We start from the raw sequence: 12,519 nt of genomic DNA, 5'->3' as shown, positions 1-12,519 counted from the left end.
AAGCATACTGTTAACTTCTCCCACCTGCTGGTTTCTCCAACCTGCTGGGGGTTTCTGTACCTGCAAAATAGCTCAAAGATGTTGTTATGTATATCCCTTTATGGGAAACCAGGACCGTGCCCTAAGGTTGCACTATTGTTTCTCTTTTTTTAAAAAAAAAATTTTATTTATTTATTTATGGCTGTGTTGGGTCTTCGTTTCTGTGCGAGGGCTTTCTCTAGTTGCGGAGAGCGGGGGCCACTCTTCATTGCAGTGCGCGGGTCTCTCACTATTGCAGCCTCTCTTGTTGCGGAGCACAGGCTCCAGACACGCAGGCTCAGTAATTGTGGCTCATGGGCCCAGTTGCTCCGCAGAATGTGGGATCTTCCCAGACCTGGGCTCGAACCCGTGTCCCCTGCATTGGCAGGCAGATGCTCAACCACTGCGCCACCAGGGAAGCCCTATTGTTTCACTTGACTGTTCCTCTCTTGTCTCTGCATCCCCTCCCTTCCCTCATTAGCAACTGTTTGAACCTACCCTTTGGAACTCAGGGAAGGTCACGGAGGCTGAATAAAGCCTATTTCCTGTGATCAAGAAATGCGGGACACAGAAAGGCTTTTGTGCCTAGGAGCCCCACGGGGTCCTGCTCAGTATCATGTTCTGGTCTCTCTGGTCCCCATGGCAAGCAAGCACTGGTAGCCCCAGGATCTAGCTCAGCAGGTGACCAATAAATACATGTTGAACTGAGCTGAATTCATGAAAGAGTGCGAAACTCTTTCTACTCAGAGTCTGGTCCATGAATGAGCTACATCTTCATCATGGGGAACTTGTTACAAGTGCAGACTCTCAGGTCTCACTCCAGACCTATGAAACAGACTGTATTTTCGCAAGAGTTCAGTGTCCGCCTTAAAGTGTGAGAGTTCTGCTGTCTGTAGCAGATGTCATCTGTGCTGCATTCTTGCCCCTTCGGTCCACCCTGGAGGTGACCTGAGACAGTTCCACATCTCTCTCTGGTGGCTCTCTGACCCAGGAAAACTGCTGCTAGACTGACATGTGCCAGGCAGACCAGAAGTGCTGGGAACTTAATGTCTTCATGGGGAGAGTGAGTTGATATATGAGCATCACAGTTTTCCTGGCCTTAAATAGGAAAATTCCAAGGCATATTCCACATTGTTTTTCAGAGGGTCCTCAGGGATACTAAGCTCCAGTTGCCCATAGAGATAACCCATGTTGGCTTTCCTATCTTCTTCTGTCTCACTTCCCCACACCCTCAGCATTGCTTCCTGGACTCACCTCCCAAACAAATTGCTTTCATTCTAATCCTTGTCTCAGGATCTGCTTTTGGAAGAATTCAAACTAAGACAAGTTGCCTTCCGCTTCTGATAATCTATCTTCTCTAGTCTAGCCCCTTATATTAGTCTGTTCGGGCTGCCATAACAAAATACCATAGAGTCGTATTATACCATAGGCTTAAACAACAGAAATTGATTTTCTCCCAGTTTTAGAGGCTGGAAGTTTGAGATCAGGGTGCCAACATGGTCGGTTTCTGGTGTGACTACTCTCTTCCAGTTTGCAGACAGCTGCCTTCTAGCTTGCAACATGACAAGCTAAATAAATACCCACAACTGACGTATCAGGACATTCAACAGGTGATCACCAAGGTACTGTAAGGCCGAGTCCAGGGCAGGAGAGCAGGTGTAGGAACCAGGGTCTCCAGACTCCAAGTCTAGGGCCCTTCCAACACACCAAATGGCTTCTCTTAGTAGTTTTGGTAGGAGCTTTAAGAGCAATAACAAAGCCCAACAAGTTATAACATTACACTAAAAAATGCACCTCATTCTTTGTTCCTCAAACCTCAATCATTGTAATTACATCCAATTCATGACAATTCACAGTAATGAAAGGGAACGTTGACATAAATAATTCAGAAACTCACTAATAATCGGCCCAGCTGTAAGACACTCCTGCCAAGGGAAACATCCCGGGAGGCCACGCCGGCTGGGTAGGTGGCAGGCAGGACCCCCGGTGCATGCAGATGGTCTGCAGTGTAGAGCTGGCCTGCTGCCAGCCTCAAGATCAGTTTTAGGAAAGCATCAGGTTCAGGTCCTTTAGTGGTGAGGACGGAGGAGACCTCTAGTACACGTGGCCAAGAGGCCAAGAAGGCAGTCCAGGGCTTTTAAAGCTGACTAATGCATAAGTCTGTGCAAGTATTCTGCCTGCTTCCTCATCAAAACCCATCACTTCTGTGTTCCAGGAGCTTTGTCTACAGCTGCCCTCATTCCACACGGCCTCTTCTAGCCTTGGATACTGCTGCAGGAATCTGATGGAGCAGTGAGAGGAATACCAACCATCCTGCGAAACACCATCTAGCCACTGGGCAAATTAACTCACTTCAGTATTCTCAATGGAAAATGGGTAGGGTGTTGCAGAATCACCTATTAAGCAACTTCGAGCAACACACACTCTCGTCCTTCGATCCCCTTCCATTTTCCCCTGCCAAGAGCATGACATTGTAAGAAAACTTCCCAAGTGGATCTGACTGAAGTCTCCCCCATCACTGGAGCCATAGATCTTTGTTCTGGGCTCTCTCAAAACTTGGAGTTCAATTGAGTCTATGTCTACCTTCTCTGACGCAGAGAGGAGCACATTTGACACCACTACTCGGAAAAGCATCAGCAGCCCCATAAATGTTATGCCAAAAACATGTGCATGGCACTAGCCTCAGGAATGTACATCAGCCTTAGTTTAGATAAAGCACCAAATATTTGTGTATTCAATGTGAACTTGAGTCTGTACCACCACATTTGTGAATGCTCCAAGGGAGTAGCTGAGGGGGAGCTAGGGAACCCCGACCAGCATGGCGTCACAGATGCCCTATACGTGGTGTGATTTGAAGCCGACTAATCTAGACTTTAGGAAATGTCCTGTTGTTTGACTACTGTATGATGATTTGTTGGAGCCATAGAACAAGATCATATCTGAATCTGACACCAGTTGTGTCCCATGTCACATGCTCTCAGCCCATCTTTTTACTCCAGTCATTCCTGACACAATCAACTGTGCTCAGAGGTAACCTGACCGCATATTATGTCAGCTGCTTCAATTACACTGCCCACTTTCTGCCCCCAGGCTTCTCTGCCACTGTCAGGCCATGTGAGATGCTGCAGACCAGCACTTCTGATCCCACAGATGTCTGGAAGTGACAGGGAGTTAACACCAGAAAGCAACCCTTGGCCAACTGGGGACGAGAGGCAGAAAACAAATTCTCCCCTTGTGTGTCCCTCAGGGAAATAATCCTGGGGTACATTTCACACAGCTCCTCAAGGGCTCCTGAAGGGATCAAGACCTGGGGCCCATACTGGAGACCACAAAGCACACTTGGATTAACTTTTTCCCCTTCCCACTTTCATGCTTCCCAATATAAACAACCTGAATGCAAGACCTTGTTTTGGGCACTGATTTCAGGAAGAACCCAGACCAATAGCTGTTACCAAAAGTGGCCCTACAAAGCAGACGCTCGAGATGGGAGTCTTGATCTGAGTCTCTTGTGGTCAGATAAAGGACCACACAGCTGTTGGTAAGTGAGGAGGTAATGACCCTGGCATGCAGTAGCATCACAACAACTGACAGGTCCCTGTGGGGGACTGAGGAAAGGAGCCAAAGGAAGGGAAGCATTGGAGTATGCGCTAGCAGTGGCAGACAGCATGGGGCCCAGGATAATTATCATGATTGTGAAGCTGTCTGGTTTTATTTAATAGATTTAGAGACCTTGACAAAAGAAAATGATAGGTTCGGATTAGCTAACTAGCAATTCAAAGTACACTGGAAAAGTCATAAAATTTCCATGTAGAGTTTAAAGAGACCCTTAAATCCTGCAGTCTGTGCTGAAATTCAGGTATAGGATTTAACTGTAAGGGCAGCAGAGCTACAAAGAAAACTGAATGCACAGCCTCAGCAGGTCTCCTATCCAAATTCAGGGCCCGATGTGAAGAGAGGGGGACCTTGAGACATAGAAGAGACTCAGTGTGGAAACACGGCAGGGGTTGGGGGCAGAAGGACCCTGGGCCATTCTCTGTTCCCAGGACATGCATAACTAGCTAGGGAACACTATGACTTTGGCCATAAAGCCAATGGAGGCTCCTATCACTGTAGTTTGAATTATATTTTGTAATTATACCATTATCTTCATCATATCCAAAAAAATAGCCTTAGATTTCATTATATATATATATATATATATACATATATATAAAATCTGTATATTTTAACTTTTAAGGAGTTTAAAGAAAAAAGGGGGTGAAGAACTGGCAAAGGAGGTAACTTAGGAAATCAGAAAGAGCAAAGGCTTTAAAACCACGCAGATGAAGTTTCAAACAGCGTCTATGCTTCTTACTGACTGTTTGCCTTGAGAATATCAGTTTCTTCATCTGTAAAATGGGGTAAATCTTGCTGTGAGCTGTTGGGTTGTTAAACAGAATAAAGTATGTAAAGCTCCTAGCTCATAGAAAGCATTCAAAACATGTTATCTGTATTCACTTTTTTCACTATTTAAAAAATTGAGCCATGTCTTTCAACAGTAAATGAGCACTGAGAATTATCAATATTGTATATGTGGTATAAACCAGGAAAATAATTCAATTTACTGGTCTAGATGGAAATTTCCTTACTTTGAGGATAAAATAAGCCAATTTCTCATAATAATAATATAGCAATTCCAACCTGGTTAATTTCCATATAACATGTGAAGCAGTTAACTCATTCTTTAACAATAAATATAACAAGAGAGATTATATTAGAAACCCTTAACTGAGGTTCAGATTAACTTTTATCGCATTAAACTGCTGAAGAATTTGGACTGTTAGTAGTTTTTAATAATTACTGTCAAGGTTTCAAAGCTCCAAAATTGGCAAGAGTGTTATCTTACTCGAGCTTTAGTGCCATAGCATAACGTGGAGCAGATATTTGGCTACTGTCCGGAGAATCTGATCCTGTAGTCAGAAAATAAGTCAAAACATCCACTTTGGTAGCTAAACCTATGGCAGCAGACTTTGCATTGGCCACTCCATCCTGAATTTTTCTGGGCAATAATCATGCCCAGGAACATGGCTGAGAAGAAGGTTTAGAGTAGCCAAACCAAACAGTAAGAGATGGTTGCATAATTCGGTTCAGAAACCTTTCATGAGACAGAGATTGACAGGGGATTGAATCAGTGTTCTCTAGTTTACAGGCTCCCTTCAGAGAAACCATTTGTAGAGAATTTCTAAAGCGGTGATCCCTGCTGAGAAAAATCCTTCCAGAAGGAATGTGCAATTCAACTGCCAAGTCTCATCACTTACATGAATGAGTTTTGAGTATTTAAAAATTATCTTAGGTGAATATTTTCTCCATCTAAGAAAGACAGTCCAAAGCACAAGTTATTTAAAAAGCAATACTGACACACTACTATATATAAAATAGATAACCAACAAGGACCTACTGTACAGCACAGGAAACTACACTCAATATTTTGCAATAACCTATAAGGGAAAAGAATCTGGAAATATATATATATGTATGTATAACTGAATCACTTTGCTGTACACTTGAAACTAACACAACATTGTAAATTAACTATACTTCAATTAAAAAAAAGCAATACTGGTAGGTTAGAAAAGGATCACAGAACAGGTAATAAACATGGGATTATACAAATGCAAACCCTTTTTTTTTTTAAAGAAAATGTACTGTCATTCATTCTTTCTTTCACTCAACACATGATTATGGAAAGTATATAATGCACCAGCATTAAGAAGGTAAAAACAATTAAAACATAGTTCTTGCCTTCCAGAACTGCAGAGTGCACTCTATCTAAAGACAAACTAATAAAATATCATGAAACCATCTTTATATATAAACAGAATGTAAGAGTACTGGGAAAATAGAAAGAGGGCACAAAGTTATTGAGTCTGACTGAGTTTTATACATAAAAGATGGGAACAGAAGATGGCAGAGTAGAAACACGTGCTCTCACTCCCTCTTGCGAGAGCACAGAATCACAACTAACTGCTGAACAATCATCGACAGGAAGACACTGGAACTCACCAAAAAAGATACCCCACATCCAAAGACAAAGAAGAAGCCACAATGAGACGGTAGGAGGGGTGCAATCACAATAAAATCAAATCCCATAACTGCTGGGAGGGTGACTCACAAACTGGAGAACACTTATACCACAGAAGTCCACCCACTGGAGTGAAGGTTCTGAGACCCACATCAGGCTTCCCAACCTGGGTGTCCGGCAATGGGAAGAGGAATTCCTAAAGAATCAGACCTTGAAGGCTAGTGGGATTTGATTACAGGACTTTGACAGGACTGGGGGAAACAGACACTCCACTCTGGGAGGGCACACACAAAGTACTCTGTGCTTCAGGACCCAGGGGAAGGAGCAGTGACCCCATAGGAGACTGAACTAGACCTACCTGCTAGTGTTGGAGGGTCTCTTGCAGAGGTGGGGGTGGCTGTGTCTCACCGTGAGGACAAGGACACTGACAGCAGAAGTTCTGGGAAATACTCCTTGGCGTGGGCCCTCCCAGAATACGCCATTAGCCCCACCAAAGAGCCTGAGTAGGTGGCAGTGTTGGGTCGCCTCAGGCCAAACAACCAACAGGGAGGGAACCCAGCCCCACCCATCAGCAGACAAGCAGCTTAAAGTTTTACTGAGCTCTGCCCACCAGAGCAACAGCCAGCTCTACCCACCACCAGTCCCTTCCATCAGGAAACTTGCACAAGCCTCTTAGATAACCTAATCCACCAGAGGGCAGACAGCAGAAGCCAGAAGAACTACAATCCTGTAGCCTGTGGAACAAAAACTACATTCACAGGAGGATAGACAAGATGAAAAGGCAGAGGGCTATGTACCAGATGAAGGAACAACATAAAACCCAGGAAAAACAACTAAATGAAGTGGAGATAGGCAACCTTCCAGAAAAAGATTTCAGAATAATGATAGTGAAGATGATCCAGGACCTCAGAAAAAGAATGGAGGCGAAGATCGAGAAGATGCAAGAAATGTTTAACAAAGACATAGAAGAATTAAAGAACAAACAGAGATGAACAATACAATAACTGAAATGAAACTACACTAGAAGGAATCAAGAGCAGAAGAACTGAAGCAGAAGAACCAATAAGTGACCTGGAAGACAGAATGGTGGAATTCACTGCTGCAGAACAGAATAAAGAAAAAAGAATGAAAAGAAATGAAGACAGCCTAAGAGACCTCTACAAAAACGTTAAATGCAACAACATTCGCATTATAGGGGTCCCAGAAGGAGAAGAGAGAGGGAAAGGACCCAAGAAAATATTTGAGGAGATTATAGTCGAAAACTTCCCTAACATGGGAAAGTAAATAGCCACCCAAGTAGAGGAAGCGCAGAGAGTCCCATACAGGATAAACCCAAGGAGAAACACACCGAGACACATAGTAATCAAATTGGCAAAAATTACAGACAAAGAAAATTATTGAAAGCAGCAAGGGAAAAACAACAAATAACATTCAAAGGAAGTCCCATGAGGTTAACAGCTGATTTCTCAGCAGAAACTCTATAAGCCAGAAGGGAGTGGCATGACATATTTAAAGCGATGAAAGGGAAGAACCTACAACCAAGATTACCCAGCAAGGATCTCGTTCAGATTCGATGGAGAAATCAAAAGCTTTACAGACAAGCAAAAGTTAAGAGAATTCAGCACCAAACCAGCTCTACAACAAATACTAAAAGAACTTCTCTAACTGGGAAACACAAGAGAAGAAAAGGACCTACAAAAGCAAACCCAAAACAAATAAGAAGATGGTCATAGGAACATACATATCGATAATTACCTTAAACGTGAATGGATTAAATGCTCCAACCAAAAAGACACAGGCTCGCTGAATGGATACAAAAACAAGACTCGTATAGATGCTGTCTACAAGAGACCCACCTCAGACCTAGGGACACATACAGACTGAAAGTGAGGGTATGGGAAAAGATATTCCATGCAAATGGAAATCAAAAGAAAGCTGGAGTAGCAATTCTCATATCAGACAAAATAGACTTTAAAATAAAGACTATTACAAGAGACAAAGAAGGACACTACATAATGATCAAGGGATCGATCCAAGAAGAAGATATAAAAATTGTAAATATTTATGCACCCAACATAGGAGCACCTCAATACATAAGGCAAATACTAACAGCCATAAAAGGGGAAATCGACAGTAACACAATCATAGTACGGGACTTTAACACCCCACTTTCACCAATGGACAGATCATGCAAAATGAAAATAAATAAGGAAACACAAGCTTTAAATGACACAGTAGACCAGATAGATTTAATTGATATTTATAGGACATTCCATCCAAAAACAGCAGATTACACTTTCTTCTCAAGTGTGCATGGAACATTCTCCAGGATAGATCATATTTTGCGTCACAAATCAAGCCTCAGTAAATTTAAGAAAATTGAAATCATATCAAGCATCTTTTCTGACCACAATGCTATGAGATTAGAAATCAATTACAGGAAAAAAAATATAAAAAACACAAACACATGGAGGCTAAACAATATGTCACTAAATAACCAAGAGATCACTGAAGAAATCAAAGAGGAAATAAAAAAATACCTAGAGACAAATGACAATGAAAACACGATGATCCAAAACCTATGGGATGCAGCAAAAGCAGTTCTAAGAGGGAATTTTATAGCAATACAATCCTACCTCAAGAAACAACAAACACCTCAAATAAACAATCTAACCTTACACCTAAAAGAACTAGAGAAAGAAGAACAAACAAAACCCAAAGTTAGTAGAAGGCAAGAAATTATAAAGATCAGAGCAGAAATAAATGAAATAGAAACAAAGAAAACAATAGCAAAGATCAATAAAAGTAAAAGCTGGTTCTTTGAGAAGATAAACAAAATTCATAAAGCATTAGCCAGACTCATCAAGAAAAAGAGGGAGAGGACTCAAATCAATAAAATTAGAAGTGAAAAAGGAGAAATTACAACAGACACCATAGAAATACAAAGCATTCTAAGAGACTACTACAAGCAACTCTATGCCAATAAAATGGACAATCTGGAAGAAACGAACAAATTCTTAGAAAGGTATAACCTTCCAAGACTGAACCAGGAAGCAATAGAAAATGTGAACAGACCAATCACAAGTAATGAAATTGAAACTGTGATTAAAAATCTTCCAACAAACAAAAGTCCAGGACCAGATGGCTTCACAGGTGAATTCTATCAAACATCTAGAGAAGCGCTAACACCCATCCTTCTCAAACTCTTCCAAAGAATTGCACAGGAAGGAACACTCCCAAACTCATTCTGTAAGGCCACCATCACCCTGATACCAAAACCAGACAAAGATACTACAAAAAAAAGAAAATTACAGACCAATACCACTGATGAATATAGATGCAAAAATCCTCAACAAAATACTAGCAAACAGAATCCAACAACACATTAAAAGGATCATACACCATGATCAAGTGGGATTTATCCCAGGGATGCAAGGATTCTTCAATATATGCAAATCAATCAATGTGATACACCATAGTAACAAATTGAAGAATAAAAACCATATAATCATCTCAATAGATGCAGAAAATTCAACACCCATTTATGATAAAAACTCTCCAGAAAGTGGGCATAGAGGGAACCTACCTCAACATAATAAAGGCCGTATATGACAAACCCACAGCAAACATCATTCTCAATGGTGAGAAAATGAAAGCATTTCCTCTAACATCAGGAACAAGACAAGGATGTCCACTCTCACCACTATTATTCAACATAGTTTTGGAAGTCCTAGCCACAGCAATCAGAGAAGAAAAAGAAATAAAAGGAATACAAATTGCAAAAGAAGAAGTAAAACTGTCACTGTTTGCAGATGACATGATACTATACATAGAGAATCCTAAAGATGCCACCAGAAAACTACTAGAGCTAATCAATGAATTTGGTAAAGTTGCAGGATACAAAATTAATGCACAGAAATCTCTTGCATTCCTATACAATAATGATGAAAAATCTGAAAGAGAAATTAAGGAAACTCTCCCATTTACCACTGCAACAAAAAGAGAATAAAATACCTAGGAATAAACCTACCTAGGGAGACAAAAGACCTGTATGCAGAAAACTATAAGACACTGATGAAAGAAATTAAAGATGATACCAACAGATGGAGAGATATACCATGTTCTTGGATTGGAAGAATCAACATTGTGAAAATGACTCTACTACCCAAAGCAATCTACAGATTCAGTGCAATTCCTATGAAATCACCAATGGCATTTTTTACAGAACTAGAACAAAAAATCTTAAAATTTGTATGGAAGCACAAAAGACCCCGAATAGTCAAAGCAGTCTTGAGGGAAAAAAACAGAGCTGGAGGAATCAGACTCCCTGACTTCAGACTATACTACAAAGTTACAATAATCAAAACAATATGGTACTGGCACAAAAAACAGAAATATAGATAAATGGGGGCTTCCCTGGTGGCGCAGTGGTTGAGAATCTGCCTGCTAATGCAGGGGACACGGGTTCAAGCCCTGGTCTGGGAAGATCCCACATGCCGCGGAGCAACTAGGCCCATGAGCCACAACTACTGAGCCTGCGCGTCTGGAGCCTGTGCTCCGCAACAAGAGAGGCCACGATAATGAGAGGCCCGTGCACCGCGATGAAGAGGGGCCCCCGCTTGCCGCAACTAGAGAAAGCCCTAGCACAGAAACGAAGACCCAACGTAACAATCAATCAATCAATCTTTAAAAAAAAAAAAAAGAAATATAGATAAATGGAACAGGATAGAAAGCCCAGAGATAAACCCATGCATCTATGGTCAACTAATCTATGACAAAGGAGGCAAGGATATACAATGGAGAAAAGACAGTCTCTTCAATAAGTGGTGCTGGGAAAACTGGACAGCTACATGTAAAAGAATGAAATTAGAACACTCCCTAACACCATACACAAAAATACACTCAAAGTGGATTAGAGACCTAAATATAAGACTGGACACTATAAAACTCTTAGAAGAAAACATAGGAAGACCATAAATCACAGCAAGATCTTTTTTGATCCACCTCCTAGAGTAATGGAAATAAAAACAAAAATAAACAAATGGGACCTAATGAAACTTAAAGTTTTTGCACAGCAAAGGAAACTACAAACAAGACGAAAAGACAGCCCTCAGAATGGGAGAAAATATTTGCAAATGAATCAACGGACAAAGGATTAATCTCCAAAATATATAAACAGCTCATGCAGCTCAATATTAATAAAACAAACAACCCAATCCAAAAATGGGCAGAAGACCTAAATAGACATTTCTCCAAAGAAGACATACAGATGGCCAAGAAGCACATGAAATCTGCTCAATATCACTAATTATTAGAGAAATGTAAATAAAAACTACAATGAGGTATCACCTCACACCAGTCAGAATGGGCATCATCAGAAAATCTACAAACAACAAATGCTGGAGAGGGTGTGGAGAAAAGGGAATCCCCTTGCACTGTTGGTGGGAATGTAAATTGATACAGCCACTATGGAGAACAGTATAAGGTTCCTTAAAAAACTAAAAATAGAATTACTATATGACCCAGCAATCCCACTACTGGGTATATACCCAGAGAAAACCATAATTCAAAGAGACACATGCACCCCAATGTTCATTGCAGCACTATTTACAATAACCAGGACATGGATGCAACCTAAATGCCCATCGACAGATGAATGGATAAAGAAGATGTGGTACATATATACAATGGAATATTACTCAGCCATAAAAAGGAATGAAATTGGGTCATTTGTAGAGATGTGATGGATCTAGAGACTGTCATACAGAGTGAAGTAAGTCAGAAAGAGAAAAACAAATATCGTATATTAATGCACATATGTGGAATCTAGAAAAATGGTACAGATGAACCGGTTTGCAGGGCTGAAATAGAGACACAGATGTAGAGAGCAAACGTATGGACACCGATGGGGGAAAGCGGCGGGGGGGTGGGGTGGTGGCGTGATGAATTGGGAGATTGGGATTGACATGTGTACACTGATGTGTATTAAATGGATAACTAATAAGAACCTGCTGTATAAAAAAATAAAGAAAAGAAAATTCAAAAAAAGAAACATGAAAAAAAAATGAAAAAAAAAAGCGGTGGGAACAATAAACAGTACTTACATTGACCAAACCCGAAAGGACTTCTCAGGACACCTGGATTGGGAACATCCTTAAATAAAATAGGTAACTATATTGCTTTTCTTGGTTAAGAGCTGTGACATGATTATGCAGCAGTAAAAGTATTTTTTTAAGTATTGTGAGAGGTAGAAAAGTTGAGGAATTTACCCATGTATGATGGAAGAGCAGGTAAAAAATACAGAGTCAGTTATTTCTGTAGCAGTCATATTATTTAATTTGTTTATTTTGACTCATTATTTGGACTAGGAAGAATATTTGAGCAAAGCCCAGCCAATCAGGTTCCCCCTCAACTAATTTTTTTTTAACTTATTTATTTAA

The sequence above is a fragment of the Balaenoptera borealis genome, assembly GCF_965194805.1.
Source record: "Balaenoptera borealis genome assembly, chromosome: 4".
NCBI lineage: Eukaryota > Metazoa > Chordata > Mammalia > Artiodactyla > Balaenopteridae > Balaenoptera > Balaenoptera borealis.
This window is presented reverse-complemented; position numbering follows the sequence as displayed.